General features: G+C 37.4%; 1 non-coding gene across 1 annotated transcript; it reads right to left on the bottom strand.

The window, feature by feature from the left end:
- Positions 1-1,921: 1,921 nt before the first annotated feature.
- LOC112704491 (small nucleolar RNA R71) lies at positions 1,922-2,029 on the bottom strand. Its single transcript, XR_003155115.1, has one exon. It is a non-coding gene; the product is annotated as a small nucleolar RNA R71 (small nucleolar RNA).
- Between the last annotated feature and the right edge of the window lie 18,117 nt (positions 2,030-20,146).

A 20,146-nucleotide genomic window follows, 5' to 3' on the forward strand; every position in this document is an offset into this window, starting at 1 on the left:
TGGCCATTGGCCATGTCTAGTGTTTTGGACCGAAGCTTTCTTTGAGAGCTTGGCTGGCTGTGAAGCCATGTCTAATTCCTGGACCGGAGTCTTAGACTAGCATTGCACTGATTCCTGGAATTCTCATTGAGAATTTTGATACCTTTTTCTCCACTTAATTTTCGAAAAACACAAAAAAATCAAAAAAATCATAAAATCCAAAAATTTCTTGTTTGAGTCTAGTGTTTCATTTTAAGTTTGGTGTCAATTGCATGCATTCATTCATGTGTCTTAGTGATCTTCAAGTAATTCTTGATGATTTCTTACTCTGATCTTTGAATTCTCTTGACTTGAGTGTTTTGTGTGTCTCATATGCATCCTCATTAGTGTCAGTAATATACAAACTGCTAAGTTTGGTGTCTTGCATGCATTGTTATTTGATTCTTGTTGCATTTTGATTTTTCCTTATTATTAAAAATCCAAAAATATTTTTAATTTGTATCTTCTCAAGTCAATTATACAGAGAATTGAAGATTCAGAACATACAGCAGAGGAATTGCACAGAAAAAGCTGGGCGTTCAAAACGCCCAGTGAAGAAGGACAGACTGGCGTTTAAACGCCAGCCAGGGTACCTGGTTGGGCGTTTAACGCCCAAAAGGGTAGTATTTTGGGCGTTAAACGCCAGAATGTGCACCATTCTGGGCGTTTAACGCCAGGATGGCACAAGGGGGAAGATTCTGTTTTTCAATGCAATTTTTTTCAGTTTTCAAAGCTTTTCAAAATCAAATCTTCTTCAAATCATATCTTCTCAATCAAATCTCTTTCAAATTTAATTTCTTTCTTTTTTCAAAGATACTTGCTACCAATTAATGATTTGATTCAACATTTCAAGTATGTTGCCTTTTCTGTTGAGAAAGGTTTAATGTTTGAATCATATCTTTTCTTGTTAGCCAAGTTTTTAATTTTCAAAATCAAATCTTTTTAAAATGTTTTTCAAATCATATCTTCTCAATCACATCTTTTTAAAACCAATCATATTTTCTAAACCACATCTTTTTCAAAATAATTTTCAATCAAATCCTTTTGATTTCTAATTTCAAAATCTTTTTCAAAAAAAAACACTTCACTTCTTTCCCACTTTCATTTTCGAAAATTAAGTAATGTTTTTCAAAAATGTTTTCAAAATTTTTACTTAATTTTCGAAAATCACTTCCCTTCTTCTCACATCCTTCTATTTATGGACTAACACTATCCCTTAATGCAAAATTCGAACTCCATCTCCTTTGATAAGTTCGAATTTTATACTTCTGTCTTCTACTCTTCTTTTCCTCTAACACTTCAAGGAATCTCTATACTGTGACATAGAGGATTCCACATTTCTTGTTCTCTTCTCTCTCATATGAGCAGGAGCAAAGACAAGGGCATTCTTGTTGAGGCTGATCCTGAACCTGAAAGGACCTTGAAGAGAAAGCTAAGAGAAGCCAAAGCACAACTCTCTTTAGAGGACTTGACCGAATTCTCCAAAGAAGAAGAACTCATGGCAGCCGAAAACAACAACAATGCCAACAATGCAAGGAAGGTGCTGGGTGACTTTACTGCACCTACTCCCAATTTCTATGAGAGAAGCATCTCTATCCCTGCCATTGGAGCAAACAACTTTGAGCTTAAGCCTCAATTAGTTTCTCTAATGCAACAGAATTGCAAGTTTCATGGACTTCCACTGGAAGATCCTCATCAGTTTTTAGCTGAGTTCTTGCAAATCTGTGACACTGTCAAGACTAATGGGGTTGACCCTGAGGTCTACAGACTTATGCTATTCCCTTTTGCTGTAAGAGACAGAGCTAGAACATGGTTGGACTCTCAACCTAAAGAAAGCCTGGACTCTTGGGAAAAGCTAGTCAATGCCTTCTTGGCAAAGTTCTTTCCACCTCAAAAATTGAGTAAGCTTAGAGTGGAAGTCCAAACCTTCAGACAGAAGGAAGGAGAATCCCTCTATGAAGCTTGGGAAAGATACAAACAATTAATCAGAAAGTGTCCTTCTGATATGCTTTCTGAATGGAGCATCATAGGTATTTTCTATGATGGTCTCTCTGAACTATCCAAGATGTCTCTGGATAGCTCTGCAGGAGGATCTCTTCATCTGAAGAAGACGCCTACTGAAGCTCAAGAACTGATTGAAATGGTTGCAAATAACCAATTCATGTACACTTCTGAAAGAAATCCTGTGAACAATGGGACTAGTCAGAAGAAAGGGGTTCTTGAGATTGACACTCTGAATGCCATATTGGCTCAGAATAAAATATTGACTCAACAAGTTAATATGATTTCTCAAAGTCTGTCTGGAATGCAAAATGCACCAAGCAGTACTAAGGAGGCTTCATCTGAGGAAGAAGCTTATGATCCTGAGAACCCTTCAATAGAAGAGGTGAATTACATGGGAGAACCCTATGGAAACACCTACAATCCTTCATGGAGGAATCATCCAAATCTTTCATGGAAGGATCAACAGAGACCTCAACAAGGTTTCAATAACAATAATGGTGGAAGAAACAGGTTTGGCAATAGCAAGCCTTTTCCATCATCTTCTCAGCAACAGACAGAGAGTTCTAAGCAGAATACCTCTGACTTAGCAACCATGGTCTCTGATCTAATCAAAACCACTCAAAGTTTCATGACTGAAACAAGGTCCTCCATCAGAAATTTGGAGGGACAAGTGGGTCAGCTGAGCAAGAAAATTACTGAACTCCCTCCTTGTACTCTCCCAAGCAATACAGAAGAAAATCCAAAAGGAGAGTGCAAGGCCATCAACATGACCGAATTTTGGGAGGAAGGAGAGGCAGTGAATGCCACTGAGGAAGACCTCAATGGACGTCCACTGACCTCCAATGAGTTCCCCAATGAGGAACCATGGGAATCTGAGGTTCAAACTGAGACCATAGAGATTCCATTGGACTTACTTCTGCCATTCATGAGCTCTGATGAGTATTCTTCCTCTGAAGAGGATGAGTATGTCACTGAAGAGCAAGTTTCTAAATACCTTGGAGCAATCATGAAGCTAAATGACAAGTTATTTGGAAATGAGACTTGGGAGGATGAACCCCCTTTGCTCACCAAAGAACTGGATGACTTGTCTAGGCAGAAACTGCCTCAAAAGAGACAGGATCCTGGGAAGTTTTCAATACCTTGTACCATAGGCACCATTACCTTCAAGAAGGCCTTGTGTGACTTAGGGTCAAGTGTAAACCTCATGCCTCTCTCTGTAATGGAGAAGTTAGGGATCTCTGAGATACAAACTGCAAAAATCTCACTAGAGATGGCAGACAATTCACGAAAATAAGCCCATGGACTTGTAGAGGATGTTCTGGTTAAAGTTGAAGATCATTACATCCCTACTGATTTCATAGTCCTAGAGACTGGGAAATGCATGGATGAATCCATCATCCTTGGCAGACCCTTCCTAGCCACTGCAAAGGCTGTGATTGATGTTGATAGAGGAGAGTTGATCATTCAAGTGAATGAAGAATCCTTGGTGTTTAAGGCTCAAGGATATCCCTCTGTCATCATGGAGAGGAAGCATGAAGAGCTTCTCTCAAATCAGAGACAAACAGAGCCCCCACAGTCAAACTCTAAGTTTGGTGTTGGGAGGCCACAACCAAACTCTAAGTTTGGTGTTGAACCCCTACATTCAAACTCTAAGTTTAGTGTTGGGAGGTTCCAACATGGCTCTGAATATCTGTGAGGCTCCATGAGAGTCCTCTGTCAAGCTACTGACATTAAAGAAGCGCTTGTTGGGAGGCAACCCAATATTTTATAATTAACTATTTTCTTTTGTTATTTTATGTTTTTTGTAGGTTGATGATCATAAGAAGTCACAAAATTAATGAAAAAAGCAAAAACAGAATGAAAAACAGGAAAAAAAATAGCACACCCTGGAGGACGCACCCACTGGCGTTTAAACGCCAGTGAGGTTAGCTGTTGGGCGTTTAACGCCCAGTCTGGCACCATTCTGGGCGTTTAACGCCAGAAAGGGGCACCAGACTGGCGTTAAACGCCAGAAAGGGGCAAGAAGCTGGCGTTAAACGCCAGAAATGGGCACCAGCCCGGCGTTTAACGCCAGAAATGGCTCAAAACGTGATTTTGAATGCCATATGGTGCAGGGATGACTTTTCCTTGACACCTCAGGATCTGTGGACCCCACAGGATCCCCACATACCCTACCACTCTCTCTCTCTTCTTCACCCATTCACCAATCACCTCAACACCTCTTCCCCAAAAACCCTTCACCTATCAAATCCCATCTTTCTCTTCACCACTCACATCCATCCCTCATAAAACCCCACCTACCTCACCATTCAAATTCAAACCACTTTCCCACCCAAACCCACCCTCAAATGGCCGAACATCCCTCTCTCCCTCTCCTATATAAACCCTCCTTCCCTCTTTCATTTTCAAACAACATACACACCACTTCTCCCCTTCTTGGCCGAAAACAAAAGCCATTCCCTTTCCCCTCATTTCTTCTTCTTCTACTCTCTTCTTTCTTCTTTTGCTCGAGGACGAGCAAACCTTTTAAGTTTGGTGTGGTAAAAGCACTGCTTTTTGTTTTTCCATAACCATTCATGGCATCCAAGGCCGGAGAAACCTCTAGAAAGAGGAAAGGGAAGGCAAAAGCTTCCACCTCCGAGTCATGGGAGATGGAGAGATTCATCTCAAGGGTGCATCAAGACCACTTCTATGAAGTTGTGGCCTTGAAAAAGGTGATCCCCGAGGTCCCTTTTTCACTCAAAAAGGGTGAATATCCGGAGATCCGACATGAGATCCGAAAAAGAGGTTGGGAAGTTCTTACCAACCCCATTCAACAAGTCGGAATCTTGATGGTTCAAGAGTTCTATGCCAATGCATGGATCACTAAGAACCATGATCAAAGTGTGAACCTGAATCCAAAGAATTATCTTACTATGGTTCGGGGGAAATACTTGGATTTTAGTTCGGAAAGTGTGAGGGTGGCGTTCAACTTGCCCATGATGCAAGGAGATGAACATCCCTACACTAGAAGGGTCAACTTTGATCAAAGGTTGGACCAAGTCCTCACAGTCATATGTGAAGAGGGCGCCCAATGGAAGAGAGATTCAAGAGGAAAGCCGGTTCAATTGAGAAGGCAAGACCTCAAGCCCGTGGCTAGAGGATGGTTAGAGTTTATACAACGCTCAATCATTCCTACTAGCAACCGGTCCGAAGTTACCATAGACCGGGCTATCATGATCCATAGCATCATGATTGGAGAAGAAATAGAAGTTCATGAGGTTATAGCCCAAGAACTCTATAAGGTGGCGGACAAGTCCTCTACCTTGGCAAGGTTAGCCTTCCCTCATCTCATTTGTCACCTCTATTATTCAGTGGGAGTTGACATAGAGGGAGACACCCCTATTGATGAGGACAAGCCCATCACCAAGAAGAGGATGGAGCACACAAGAGACCCCACTCATCATGAGATCCCTGAGATGCCTCAAGGGATGCACTTTCCTCCACAAAATTATTGGGAGCAACTAAACACCTCCCTAGGAGAATTGAGTTCCAACATGGGACAACTAAGGGTGGAGCACCAAGAACACTCCATCATCCTTCATGAAATTAGAGAAGACCAAAGAATCATGAGGGAGGAGCAACAAAGACAAGGAAGAGACATTGAGGAGCTCAAGCACTCCATAGGATCTTCAAGAGGAAGGAAGAGCCGCCATCACTAAGGTGGACCCGTTCCTTGATTTCCTTGTTCTTTATTCTTCTGTTTTTCGAATTTTAGTGCTTATGTTTATCTATGTTTGTGTCTTGTGATCATTAGTGTCTTAGTGTCTATGCCTTAAAGTTATGAATGTCCTATGAATCCATCACCTTTCTTGAATAAAAACGTGCTTAAATTGAAAAGGAAAGAATTGCATGAATTTTGAATTTTATAACAGTTTAATTATTTTGATGTGGTGGCAATATTTTTGTTTTCTGAATGTATGCTTAAACAGTGCATATGTATCTTGAATTTGTGGTTCATGAATGTTGGCTCTTGAAAGAATGATGAAAAAGGAGACATGTTACTGAGGATCTGAAAAATCATTACAATGATTCTTGAAGCAAGAAAAAGCATTACTATTAAAAAAAAAATCGAAAAAAAAAAGAGAAAAAAACGAAAAAAAAAGAAAAAGAAAGAAAAATAAAGTTGTGATCCAAGGCAATAAGAGTGTGCTTAAGAACCCTGGACACCTCTAGTTGGGGACTTTAGCAAAGCTGAGTCACAATCTGAAAAGGTTCACCCAATTATGTGTCTGTGGCATGAATGTATCCGGTGGTAATACTGGAAGACAGAGTGCTTTGGGCCACGGCCAAGACTCAATAAGTAGCTATGTTCAAGAATCATCATACTCTACTAGGAGAATCAATAACACTATCTGGATTCTAAGTTCCTAAAGAAGCCAACCATTCTGAATTTCAAAGGATAGAGTGAGATGCCAAAACTGTTCAGAGGCAAAAAGCTAAAAGCCCCGCTCATCTAATTGATACTGATCTTCATAGATGTTTTTGGAATTCATTGCATATTCTCTTCTTTTTATCTTATTTGATTTTCATTTGCTTGAGGACAAGCAACAATTTAAGTTTGGTGTTGTGATGAGCGGATAATTTGTATGCTTTTTGGCATTGTTTTTAGTGTGTTTTTGGTATGATATAGTTAGTTTTTAGTATATTTTTATTATTTTTTAGTTAAAATTCACTTTTCTGGACTTTACTATGAGTTTGTGTGTTTTTCTGTGATTTCAGGTATTTTCTGGCTGAAATTGAGGGACCTGAGCAAAAATCTGATTCAGAGACTAAAAAGGACTGCAGATGCTGTTGGATTCTGACCTCCCTACACTTGAAGTGGATTTTCTGGAGCTACAGAAGCCCAATTGGCGCTCTCTCAACGGCGTTCGAAATTAGACATCCTGGGCTTTCCAGAAATATATGATAGTCCATACTTTGCCCAAGATTTGATGGCCCAAACCGGCGTTCAAAGTCACCCTCAGAAATCCCAGCGTTAAACGCTGGAACTGGCACCCAAATGGGAGTTAAACGCCCAAACTGGCACTAAAGCTGGCGTTTAACTCCAAGAAGAGTCTCTACACGAAAATGCTTCATTGCTCAGCCCAAGCACACACCAAGTGGGCCCGGAAGTGGATTTTTATGTCATTTACTCATTTCTGTAAACCTTAGGCTACTAGTTCTCTATAAGTAGGACCTTTTACTATTGTATTAGTAGACGTTGGTAGCTATCTTCATTTTTATGCTATCTTAGATCATTGGGAGGCTGGCCATTCGGCCATGCCTAGACCTTGTTCTTATGTATTTTCAACGGTGGAGCTTCTACACACCATAGATTAAGGTGTGGAGCTTTGCTGTACCTCGAGTATTAATGCAATTACTATTGTTCTTCCATTCAATTCCGCTTGTTCTTGTTCTAAGATATCACTTGTTCTTCAACTTGATGAATGTGATGATCCGTGACACTCATCATCATTCTCACCTATGAACAAAGTGACTGACAACCACTTCTGTTCTACAAGCAACCAAGGCTCTAGTGTTTATCTCTTGGATTCTTTAACCGGAATCTTCGTGGTATAGGCGAGAACTGATGGCGGCATTCAAGAGAATCCGGAAGGTCTAACCTTGTCTGTGGTATTCTGAGTAGGATTCAATGACTGAATGACTGTGACGTGCTTCAAACTCCTAGCGGGCGGGGCGTTAGTGACAGACGCAAAAGAATCGAGGGATTCTATTCCGGCCTGACCGAGAACCGACAGCTGAATTCCGCTATGCTGTGACAGAGCATATGCAATCATTTTCACTGAGAGGATGGGAGGTAGCCATTGACAACGGTGAAACCCTACATAAGCTTGCCATGGAAAGGAGTAAGAAGGATTGGATGAAGACAGTAGGAAAGCAGAGAGACGGAAGGGAAGGCATCTTCATGCGCTTATCTGAAGTTCCTACCAATGAATTACATAAGTACCTCTATCTTTATCTTATTGTTTATTTTCGTTCATCATCATATCATTTGAGTTTGCCTGACTAAGATTTACAAGATGACCATAGCTTGCTTCATACTAACAATCTCCGTGGGATCGACCCTTACTCGCGTAAGGTTTATTACTTGGACGACCCAGTGCACTTGCTGGTTAGTTGTGCGAAGTTGTGTAATGCCATGGTATTGAACACCAAGTTTTTGGGGTTCATGACCGGGGATTATGAGAGTTGTGAAAAGTATTGTTCACAATTTCGCGCACCAATGTGCTTAGATAATTCTGCAGGTGGTTCATTGCACATGAAGAAGACACCAGAGTAAACTACTGAGCTTATTGAATTGGTTGCTAGCAACTAATATTTATATTCATCAAACAGGAATCCTGTAAACTCTGAGGCCCCTCAAAAGAAAGGCGTTATGGAAGTAGAAGCTCTTGATGCTATCCTTGCTCAGAATAAAATTTTGAGTCAGCAGATGAGTTTAATTTCTCAACAATTGAGTAGGATGCAGGTTTTAGCTGTCAACACTCAGAATGCACCTCAAAAGGTCCCTTATGACATGACATGTAATTTTATGCAAAATGAGAATTATGATTATACTCAATTTTCTTCTGAACAGGTCAATTACATGGGGAATACTCCTAGAAATCCCAATAATGATCCATACTCTAAGACCTATATATAATCAGAGGTGGAGAAACCACCCAAATTTTTGGTGGAGAGAGCAACCTCATCGATCATAGAATTCTAACAATAATTCTCAGGACGGTTTTCAGCAGAATAATCATAATAACCGCCAGTTTCAGTCTCATCATCAACAACCACCTCAGCAGAAAAATTCTCAGCCCCAGGAGAACACTGATATGGAAACAGTAATGAGTTATTTTATGTAGGAAACTAGAGCTTCCCTCAGAAACTTGGAGGTACAGGTAGGCCAGTTGAGCAAGCAAATACCTGAGATGCCTCCAAGTGCGTTTTCTAGTGATACAGTGGTGAATCCAAGAGAGGAATGCAAGGTTATCACCTTGATAAGTGGATAAGTGGCAAGTAAGGAAGCACAAGTTAATAAGGGACCAGTTGAAAAAGAAGCTCCAGAGGAGAAGAAGGAAGAAGTAGAGCACGTTCCTCCAAAGCGTGCAGACAACCCATTCCCAAATTCTCTTGACACTTATCCTACATTGCCAAAATCTCCTGAGTACAGGCCTAAAATGCCATATCCTCAGAGACTTCAAAAGGAGACCAAGGATAAGCAATTTTTGAAGTTCTTGGAAGTCTTTAGAAAGTTGCAAATCTATATTCCTTTTGTTGAGGTTTTAGAGCAAATGCCTCTCTATGTCAAGTTCATGAAAGAGCTGTTGTCAAAGAAGAAGCCTTTAATGGGAGATGAGATAGTGGTCTTGACTAAGGAATGTAGTGCCATTATTCAAAATAACTTGCCAAGGAAGATGCCGGATCCAGGGAGCTTTCAAATTCCATGCACCATTGGGAGCACAACCTTTGAGAAAGCGTTATGTGATCTGGGAGCAAGCATCAATTTAATGCCCTTGTCTGTGATGAAGAAGCTGCAAATCCAAGAGGCATAACTCACAAGGATAGCATTACAGATGGCAGACAAATCTATAAAGCCTGCATACGGATTAGTGGAGAATATCTTGGTCAAAGTGGGTAAGTTCTTGCTCCCAGCAGATTTTGTGATTCTTGACACATGGGAGGGTGAGAATGCCTCTATAATTCTAAGAAAACCATTCCTAACCACTGGAAGAGCTCTGATTGATGTGGAAGAAGGTGAATTAGTGCTTAGAGTGCATAATGAGCAAATAGTCTTTCATGTCTTCAAGGATATACATTCAGCAGGTGAAGAAGAGAGATGCATGCAGACTGAGCTTATTAATTTAAACCTTCAAGAACCCCCTGATGATGCACAGTGAAAATCGCAGCTCAAACCTCCTCTAGTGACAACCAATAAAATTCCTCCTGACATCAAACCTAAGTTTGGTGTCGAGAATGCATCATCCACCAAGGCGGAGGTTCCCAAAAAGAAGAAAGTACCCAGGGGATGGAGAAACAAAAAGATTCCCACTGAAGACTTCTCCCCAGGAATGAAGGTGGTGTTGACTAGCAATCTAGCGTTCACTTACACAGTAAACAGAATCCTCTCTCTGGAGCATATTGAGCTACTTTATGGGGACACAGGGAGAAGATTCACAGTGAAGGGTGAAGAGTTGAGCCCCTATGATCCTCCTCCTTAGAGGAATTGACTGTCAAGCTAGTGACAGTAAAGAAGCGCTTGTCGAGAGGCAACTCGATGGTTTTGTATCCTTAGTCTAGTTTTTCGTTGCGTTGATTATATTATTTATTCGATTTTTATTGAGTTTTTACCCTTTTTCTTTTATTTATGTGTATTTGATCATGTAGAATTTTTAGAAAAGGAACCAGACACTTAAAAAAATTTTTGTCCACTCTAAAAAAAAGCTAATTCTGCCAGTTTCACGTTGAACTTGAGATTTTTAAGTTCAACGTGGAGTATGCATGCTATTTGGATGAGAGTCTGTGCTAGGTCCACGCTGAACTTAGAATTTCCAAATTCAGTATGGTAAACGACGTCAAAAAGGAACAAAGAGGGAAGAGTCCATGCTAAACTTGAAATATCTCAAGCTCAGCGTGGAATATGCGTATGTATTTAGCGTTTACCACTGCGAAGTTCACGTTGAACGAAGTTCACGTTGAACGTGAAGAAGAGAAAAAAAAAGAAGTTGGCGCTAAACTTGGTATCCACCAAGTTCAGCGTGGGGCAAGCATACACCTACGAAGCAAGTGACGCTAAACTTGCATTTCTTCACGTTCAGCGTGGATTCGGTCAACATGGCATATACTTGGTGAAACCCCAACGAGTCTTCACCAAATCCACATCCCAGATTCCCTTTCTTTTTATCCCATTCCCTTTCTTTTTAATTCCCCATATTCCTACCCCCTCCCTCCTCCTCCTCCTCATCCTCCTTTATATACGTATATATACATTATCCCCCTCTCCCCTCGTATATATTTTTACGCATATAATCCCCCTCCTATATATCGTATATATATATAAATTATAATAAATAAAGGAAAAGTCTAGGGGCCAGCAGTTTTGTTGAATTTTGGCCAGCATTTAACCAGCAGAGAAAGGTGAGTCATTGGATGAAATCTCACACCAATCTCACACCATCAAATCATCATTGATGGCTAGTTGATGGCTAACAATCACAAAAATTGCTGGCCCCTAGCGTTGCTCATAAATAAATACATAAATAACTATATATATATATTTAAATAAAAAATAAAAAAATAAAAAAATATATATATATATTAATTAGTTTCAACTTTTCTTTTCCTTTTATTATTTTTTTAATTTTTATTTTTCATTCTCCGTACACTTTTTATATTCCTCCCTATTTTTCAATTTTCTTTGCTTGAGAACAGACAAATTTTTAAGTTTGGTGTTGTCACTTCATTTGTGACTTTTTTGTTTATTTTAATGGCACCAAGGGAGGTGAATCATTTTCGCGGAGGAACACAGTTTGAAGAATGAAACGGCCACTAAGATAACTGAGGTGGTTGAGTTCCTTTCATTCTATATTTCTTCCCATTCTTACTACGTTATGTTTCGGTTTTCTGCTGTTTTGTTTTAGTTATTGCATGATCATTTGTTATTTCAATTACTAGGTTCTAGTTTAATTTACTGTTTATTTTGATATTTGATTTTTATTCTGAAAATGTATCTCATGTATTACTCACTGAACTTAAAATCAAAAGAAAAGAAAAGAAGAGATGTAATGCATGAGAAAGTGAGTTTAAGATTAGTCTTATTTACTTAAATGTGATGGTGTTATTTGTGATTCTAAATGAGTGACATGAATAGTACATATTTGAATTTAAATCAAGGGATGTTGATGTATGAGGAACAAGAATTTAGAGAACTATTATGACTTCTCTGAAACAAGCTAAAATTTAATCCTTAAAACAAAAGAAACAGCAAAATAAGCACAAGGGCAAGGTCCAAGGCTCTGAGCATTAATGACTAAGGAGGTCAGATATGATTAAAAGCTCAAAGAGTTGTTTCTTAGTTATATGCTTGTGGTATTCTTGTTTCAAGTAATCCTTGAGACAGAATATTTAGAGTCATGACCAAATGCATTCAGTAGAGTATGCCAAAGGCTTTGAGCACCACTGTCTGGGAGAAGCTGAAAGAGCAATTAGAACTTAGAAAGAGTTCCCCAGTCAAGTGCTTGTGGTGTTCTTGTGTCAAGTGAAGATTGAGACAAAATATTTAAAGTCACGGCTAGGCTCAAGGTGCAAAGCACCAACGAAAAGAAAATTAAAGTAAATTTGCTGTGTTCAAGGATTAAACTGGAGTATAAAGATCAGAGAATTCATAATATGATCCGGATTCTAATTCCAAATGACACTGACATCCCTCTAATTCAAAAGAGAGTGAGATGCCAAAACTGTTCAGAGTTACAATGAAAACACCCCATTTTAAGAATAGACTTGAGCATAACTGAACTCGCACTTCTCATGCAAATTCACATCTTAATCATGTGCTTATTTTGGTTTCTTGAGGACAAGCAACAATTCAAGTTTGGTGTTGTGATGCGTGAGCATCTTATCTATCTTTTCCTTGTGAATTTGTACTTGAATTGCTAAGTTTAATCAAGATTTAATATATTTTAGCCACTATAAATGCTACTTTGAGTCGTGTGCAATTCTATTTATTTCAGGTAGCATTTTGGACGAATTTTGCAGAGCTTAAGCCAAGGCTAGAGAATGGAAAAAACGAAGAATTGATGTTGTTCACTCCACGCTGAACTTGGAATTTTCCAAGTTCAACGTGGAGCACTAACCCTCCATCCTACAAGTCGGCCTTGTCCACGTTGAACTTGGGATTTTCCAAGTTCAGCGTGGAATCCACGCACTAAGGAGATCCATGTACCATCCCACGCTGAACTTGGAAATTTCCAAGTTCAGCGTAGATTCAAAGGAAAAGCGTGAAATTGATACTGCCTCCTCCACGCTGAACCTGGGAATTTTCAAGTTCAGCGTGGATTCAATGGAACTCAATAAGGAAGTCTTTGCCCATCCCACGCTGAACTTGAAGTTTTCCAAATTCAGCATGGACCCTCAATACGTAAGTGGTCCCCAGGCATTCATACAAAGTTGCGAATGAAGCTAAATTTATTTTGATTGAATTTGTATATTATTTTAAAATAGAGAAAGATATTATTTTAATTTTAGAAAATATATTTTACATTAATTAGGATTAGATATAAAAGGGAAAAGAATCAGCCCTTCGGGCTCTTCTCTTCCCTTCTATCTAATTTCACAATTTACAGTTTTTGCGAATCCTAGTTTTTCTCTCTGAACCATGAGCCACTAAACCTTCATTGTTAAGGTTAGGAGCTCTGTCTATTATATGGATTGATACTATTATTATTCTATTTTAATTCATGTACTGATTTATATTTCAAGAATTATTTTCGTTCTTTATCTTTTGAATTTGGGTGGAACGGAAGTATGACCCTTGTTCTAACTGAGTTCTTGTATAACTTGGAAAAGCTCTTTACTTGAACAACAGCTTGAAAGCATATTCTTCTAAATTTCTAATTATCTAGACTTAACTGGATATGTGACATATAATCCTCTTATATTTGGATAATTAGGATTTCTGTGGCATATAAACTAGAATTGAACTTCACCCTCTAATTGAAATTAAGTGACCAAGGAATTGGCGGTTGATGAATTTTAGAGGAGACTAAAAAGGTCTAAGGAATTAGGGTTTAGTCACATATAGTTTGCCATGAATTAAATCTTGCATGATTAAAATAGTTAGTAAGAAAAGTCAATTCGGAAAATAGATAACTCTGAAGGCTTAACTGTTTCTCCATATATTATTCACAACTTGTTTACTGTTTGCTTTATGATATTCTGAATTTACTGTTAATGCTTTTGAACTCTCTCAATACTCTTTTCTATTTGTCTAACTAAGTAAATCACTCCAATCATTGTTTCTTGATCCATCAATCCTCATGGGATCGACCCTCACTCACCTGAGGTATTACTTGGTACGACTTGATGAACTTGCCAGTTAGTTTGTGGGTTATAAATCCAGCACCATCAGGTCCCATCATTATTCAAGCTATGAAAGGGATTGGGTTCTATAGAGACATCAGAAAACACAATGATAGAAGTAAAAGACGGGATTCAGAAAGATACCTTGATCGGCATTCATCTTCTTTGAGAAAGAATAGGAGTAGGAGCGTGAGAAATTTGATCCAGGCATAATAAGCGGTCAAGATCGAAATCTGTGAATGATAAGCAGTGCTTGCCTGAGAAATCAGATGAAAGCAAGCATAGAAGGTCAAGGCCAAGTGATAAAAGGCGTTCTAGATCAAGAACAATAGAAAGTAAGAATGAAATTGATGAAAGAAAGGTTGAAAAAAAATCAAAACTGATAGGTCAAAGCACAATCACACTAAAAGAAATAGGTTAAGATCTGTTGAAGGGAAGCATCACACTAAAGATAAATCAGGTGGTAGTAAAGATAAAAAATTATATCATCGCAATAGAAGACGTTCCAGGTCAATACCAGCAATCAAGTATGATGACATAGTGAAATCATATTTTAAATGGATTGCATAACTGAATTTGAGCATCTACTATTTTTAATAGCATAGAAGGTGGAGATAGTATGCATTTATCCATCATAGTTAAATATTTTGGCAAACCTCTATCTCTATCAGATGTGCAATCATTGTCTCTAAGGTAACAATCCCTTCCTGATCTTTCATATTTGCTTTTATATATATTTAACACAAGTGTGACACTTTTCTTCAGGGGACTTAGACCTGAGTTTTCTCTATTCAAAATTGCTTTCATCCAATTCTTTATTTGATGAGCTATCGAACCTCTAATGATATTGACCTGGAACACTTCTATTGTGATGCTCTAATTTTTTATCTTTACTATCACCCAATTTATCTTTAGTGCGATGCTTCCCTTCAACAGATCTTGGCCTGTTTCTTTTAGTGTGATGATGCTTTGACTTATCAGTTTTGATTTTTTTTTCATCCTCTCTTTCATTAATTTCATTCTTACTTTTTGTTGATCTCGATCTAGAACGCCTTTTATCACTAGGCCTTGACCTTCTATGCTTACTTTCATCTGATTTCTCAGGCAAGCACTACTTATCATCAACAGATTTCAATCTTGATCGCTTACTATGCCTGGATTTACTTTCTTACGCTCCTACTCCTATTCCTTTTTGAAGCAGATGAATGCCGATCAAGGTATCTATCTGAATTACGTCTTATGCTTCTATCACTGTGTTCTCTAATGTCTTTATAGGACCTTCGATCACTTTCATAGCTTGAATAATGATGGGATCTGACTGGTGATCAAGACCGATGACCCCTATTGTAGCGAGCAGGAGAGTGAGAACGAGACCTCCTCCTTCTTCGATAACTAGCAAGAGATCTTGACTTTGATCGAAATCTTGCACGACGAGGAGAAGGAGACCTGAAAATGGAAATTGAATTAATGAATTATAGACCTTTATTAGCATATGACAATGAAGGACAAAAAGAAATAATATACAAATAAGATTTTGTCACCATAATCTAAATTTTCCTTGTTCCACAACCATTCAACCATATATTTTAACGACAGATCAACATGCAACCATTTTAGAATACTATGCATAGTAGTTGCACACATTGTGGGAAAAATGAACCCTTAAGATTGATGAGAATGCATATTCACAATAAAGAAATATGCTACTCAACCTCACAGCTATGACACATAAAACTGCAAGCTTCTATAATATAAAGGCAATTATAATATATATATACATACATATATATATATATATATATATATATATATATATATATATATATATATTGTCCATGATGTTTAGTGTAAGTTTTAAAGTTGTCTCTAACGTTTCAATTGTTCTATTTAAGTCCCTAACGTTTCAAAATTAACTCAATGTTGTCCTGCCGTTAGGGATCCGTTAACAGAATTGACGATGAGACAAAATTGAGACGATTTTGAAACGTTAGGGACTTAAATAGGACAAAAACGATACTTAAAAATAAATTTTATTTTAATTTTATCCTTCAATAATATCAATTTTTTACTATACATAGTATTCAATTATTTTTTAATTACATCTAAGTAAATTACACTTAATCACATTACTTTCATTTTAAATAAATTTATTTTTTTATAATTTTAAAGAATTTTGATACTTTAGAGATAAAAGGTATAATTGATATTTTATTGTATGTATATATTATTTCTTTCTTTTTTGCAAGTTTATATACTAGTCATTCTACAAATTCATGATAACTAAAAATCTTTAAGAGTAAAATTATAAAAAAAATAATTTATTTAGAACGAAGGTAATGTGATTAAGTGTAATTTATTTAGATGTGATTAAAAAATAATTGAATACTATGTATAGTAAAAAATTGATATTATTGAAGGATAAAATTAAAATTTATTTCTATGTATCGTTTTTGTCCCTAACGTTTTCATCCTATTCAAGTCCCTAACGTTTCAAAATCGTCTCAATTTTGTCCCGCCGTCAATTCTATTAACGGATCCCTAACGGCAGGACAATATTGAATCAATTTTAAAACATTAGGCACTTAAATAGGACGATTCAAACGTTAGGGATAACTTTGGAACTTACCCCAAACATTGGGTACAAAAATTATACTTTACTCTAAAACATATATCACTGAATGAAAACTTTTAAAATGGGAAAAAATTATGATTTTATTTTATTTTCCTAAAATGTCAAAATGACAGACCTCAGGCACTTTTACCAAACTTATAAATCTATTTCAAGCATTACTCTAATGATTCATATGGAACTCTAAAATGAATTAGTTGCAAAAATAAAAGCATTGAAAATGAATAATCAAGAAGAACCAGTAGAACAATTACACTACGAAAATTTGACAAGTAAATAGACCTAGTTTGTTTTGTTTTTTCTCTTCAATTTCAAGTCCATCAGATTTCAATTTCTTACTTATTTCAGCAGCTCGGGCTTCTGCTACCTCTGTTGCAAATTTCATGGTGGTGGCTTTATTGGCAGCATGCTATGTAGTCATGGTTTGTTGCATAAGCAGAGCTTACTGGAATTATATCTGTTGCATTGCCACAGCTTGCTACATCATCAAAGGAAGAGATGATGAAGTAAGGAAAGAATTCACAACAGATGGTTTTTACGGAAGAGATTTTTCCATCTCAACATTCAAAGGCCGGCCACCAACATCTATGTTATTTAATGCTAGAGCAGCAGTTGCCTCTTTAGGTTTTGAATATTCTATATAAGTAAAATGCTTTGAATCAGCAATTGTGCATTCAACAACTGTGCCACAGAAGTCAAAGAGTTGTTTTAGCTATTCAACAGTGAGAAGTGGACTCAGATTACTAACTTTGAGAGTTTTCTTCAATGCATCATTCTTACTAGCTTTTTCAGGAGAGCTTGATTAGGTTACCATAGATGATAAGAATGAAGCAAGAAATACTTAAACAGAAAATAAGAACAACATAAAAAAATGTAACTACTGAACATGACAAAAAGTCACCAACAGATAGCACTTCTTGTTTAAGAGCTTTGTAATATCAAACACAGCAATGAACAAAATTAACACGCCACAACATACCAATGGAATCTTTTACTGACTGAGCATGCACCTGAGTTGCATGGGATTGAAGTGCTTGGGCAGCGACTATTGCTTGTGGAGTAGCCATTTGGTGAGTTCATATTTGATAAATTTTGGCTTGGATTGGACGGATTTCATCATATAAACTCACATTTATTCACCAAAATAACATATTTTGTGATTTCTCTCGAATTTGAACCTAAATGTGAAAACATGTGTTTTTGTGCTTAAATTGATCATTTTAATTCCATTTTTATTCTATTCAATGCCGTGATATGTTTTGTTAAGTGATTTTAGGTCATGGAGTCAAGAATGGCTAGGCAAAAGTAGAAGGAAGCATGCAAAAAGGGATATTTCATGAAAAAAAAATAAAAGAGAAGCGCACAGTCAAGTGTGCATACGCACAACCTCCTGTGCGTACGCACAAATGGAAAAATCAGCAAGTTTGCGTACGGACACATCTGTGCGTATGCATAAGTTCCTGGTATGCGAAATTGAACTTGCACAACTTCACCGACAAGTGCACCGGGTCGTCCAAGTAATACCTCAGGTGAGTGAGAGTCGATCCCACGAGGATTACTGGATTAAGCAAGCAATGGTTATCCTGCACATCTTAGTCAGGAAAATAGAAAGATAGTGGTTGTTGTTGTAGGTGCATAAACAAAGTAATAAAGAAAGCAATAAAGAATTAACGTAGAAACAATAATGAGAAATCAGTTAAGGCTTTGGAGATGTTTTATTTTTTTGGATCAATACTTCTTACTGACTACTTTAACAATGAATGATTCATTCTATGGCAAAGCTGTAAGTGATTAACGCCATTGGTCGTGGTCAATTAATCTCCTCTAATCCATATCAAACACCGTTGTCAATGATATTTTAATATGAATGAAGATGAAGCTCATGCAATTCACTCTCCCTTGTCCTACTTGAAGTGCCACAGACAAGGTCAGATCTTTCGGATCGGAGAATGAAGCTCAGTATTCTAGCCACAGCGCCACAGAAACCTCATCACCCATGACTAACAAGATTTTATGTCACATATCCTAATTAGCTCAGATAAATTATTGGTTCAGGTGATGTATTCTCAAGCTTTAGCTCAATACTATCTGGGTCAGGACTCGCAAGAACTCATGTAGAATAAGGGGTCATACTCTCATTCCACCCTAGATTCATAAGATGAAGAATGACAATACATCATAGAATGGAATCAAACATATATTACAATAGAGAAGTAATAATATTAATCCATAGGATAAGCAGAGCTCCTAACCTTAACCTAAGAGGTTTAGTTGCTCATAATTTACAGAGAAAACTTAGATATCTAATAGTAAAAGTTGATGATCCAAGTGTGCGTTTAAACCTAAGTGATCTCCTCTTTAAATAGAAGATGCTAACCCTAAAAGATGTTAATTTAAAATTAAAATGTACAAAGATAAATGAAACTAAGCTAAGGAGTCCTAAAATCCACTTTGGGCCCACTTTGGTTGAGTGCTTCATCCAAGCCTGGCATTAAACTTGGAGAATGGGCATTGAACGTCAGTTAGGGGGTGAATGCGCTGCTCCCTTGGTCCCTTGGTGGCGTTGAACGCCAACTTTGGGCATTCAATGCTGGGCTTGGTCCTTCTTGGGCGTTGAACTCCAGATGTTCAACGCCAGTTATAGGCCGGGATCTAGAAAAGAAATATAAACTATTATATATTGTTGGAAAGCCCTAGAAGTTATCTTTCTAAATCCATTGAGAACGCATTAATTGGACCTTTGTAGCTCAAGATATATTTGTTAGAATGCACAGAGGTCAGGATTTGACAGCATCTGCTATCCTTTCTTCAGCTTTGAACAAGACTTTGCCAATTTTGGCAAATTCGTCCAAAAATCTCCTAAAATCATAGAAAAAATACAAAAATTCAAAGTAGCATCCAAAATATTAATTTTGCACTGAAACATAATAAAACTTAATAAACTTAATAAAATATAACTAAAAATAATATGAAAATGCAATGAAAAAAAGTGTATAAGATATCCACTTATGAGTCCCAATGCATGACTTCATTAATGAGGCACGTGGCTCGCAAATTTGGGACTCTCTTGGCCCATATTTTGGTGTTGCTGAAGCCATTTGGAGTGCTATATCAAGAGGTGAACATCACATATGAAAGAGAGCTCACTTAGACATAGAAAAACACATTAGGAGTAGGAGTAGTGTAGATTAGAAATTTTTCTCTTAGGATTTATTTAATTTTTATTGTAACATTTTATAGTTAAGTTTTGATCTTGGATTTTGCTTATCTCATTGTAAGTACTCTTTAATTTCCTCTTTAATTACACTAATTTTGCTACTTAGCTTTTGGTTCAAGTTACTTTGTTAATATATGCAATTTTAGTTTCTTAAATCTTTTGCTTATGAATTT

This window comes from Arachis hypogaea, chromosome 7 (genome assembly GCF_003086295.3).
Source record: "Arachis hypogaea cultivar Tifrunner chromosome 7, arahy.Tifrunner.gnm2.J5K5, whole genome shotgun sequence".
Lineage (NCBI taxonomy): Eukaryota > Viridiplantae > Streptophyta > Magnoliopsida > Fabales > Fabaceae > Arachis > Arachis hypogaea.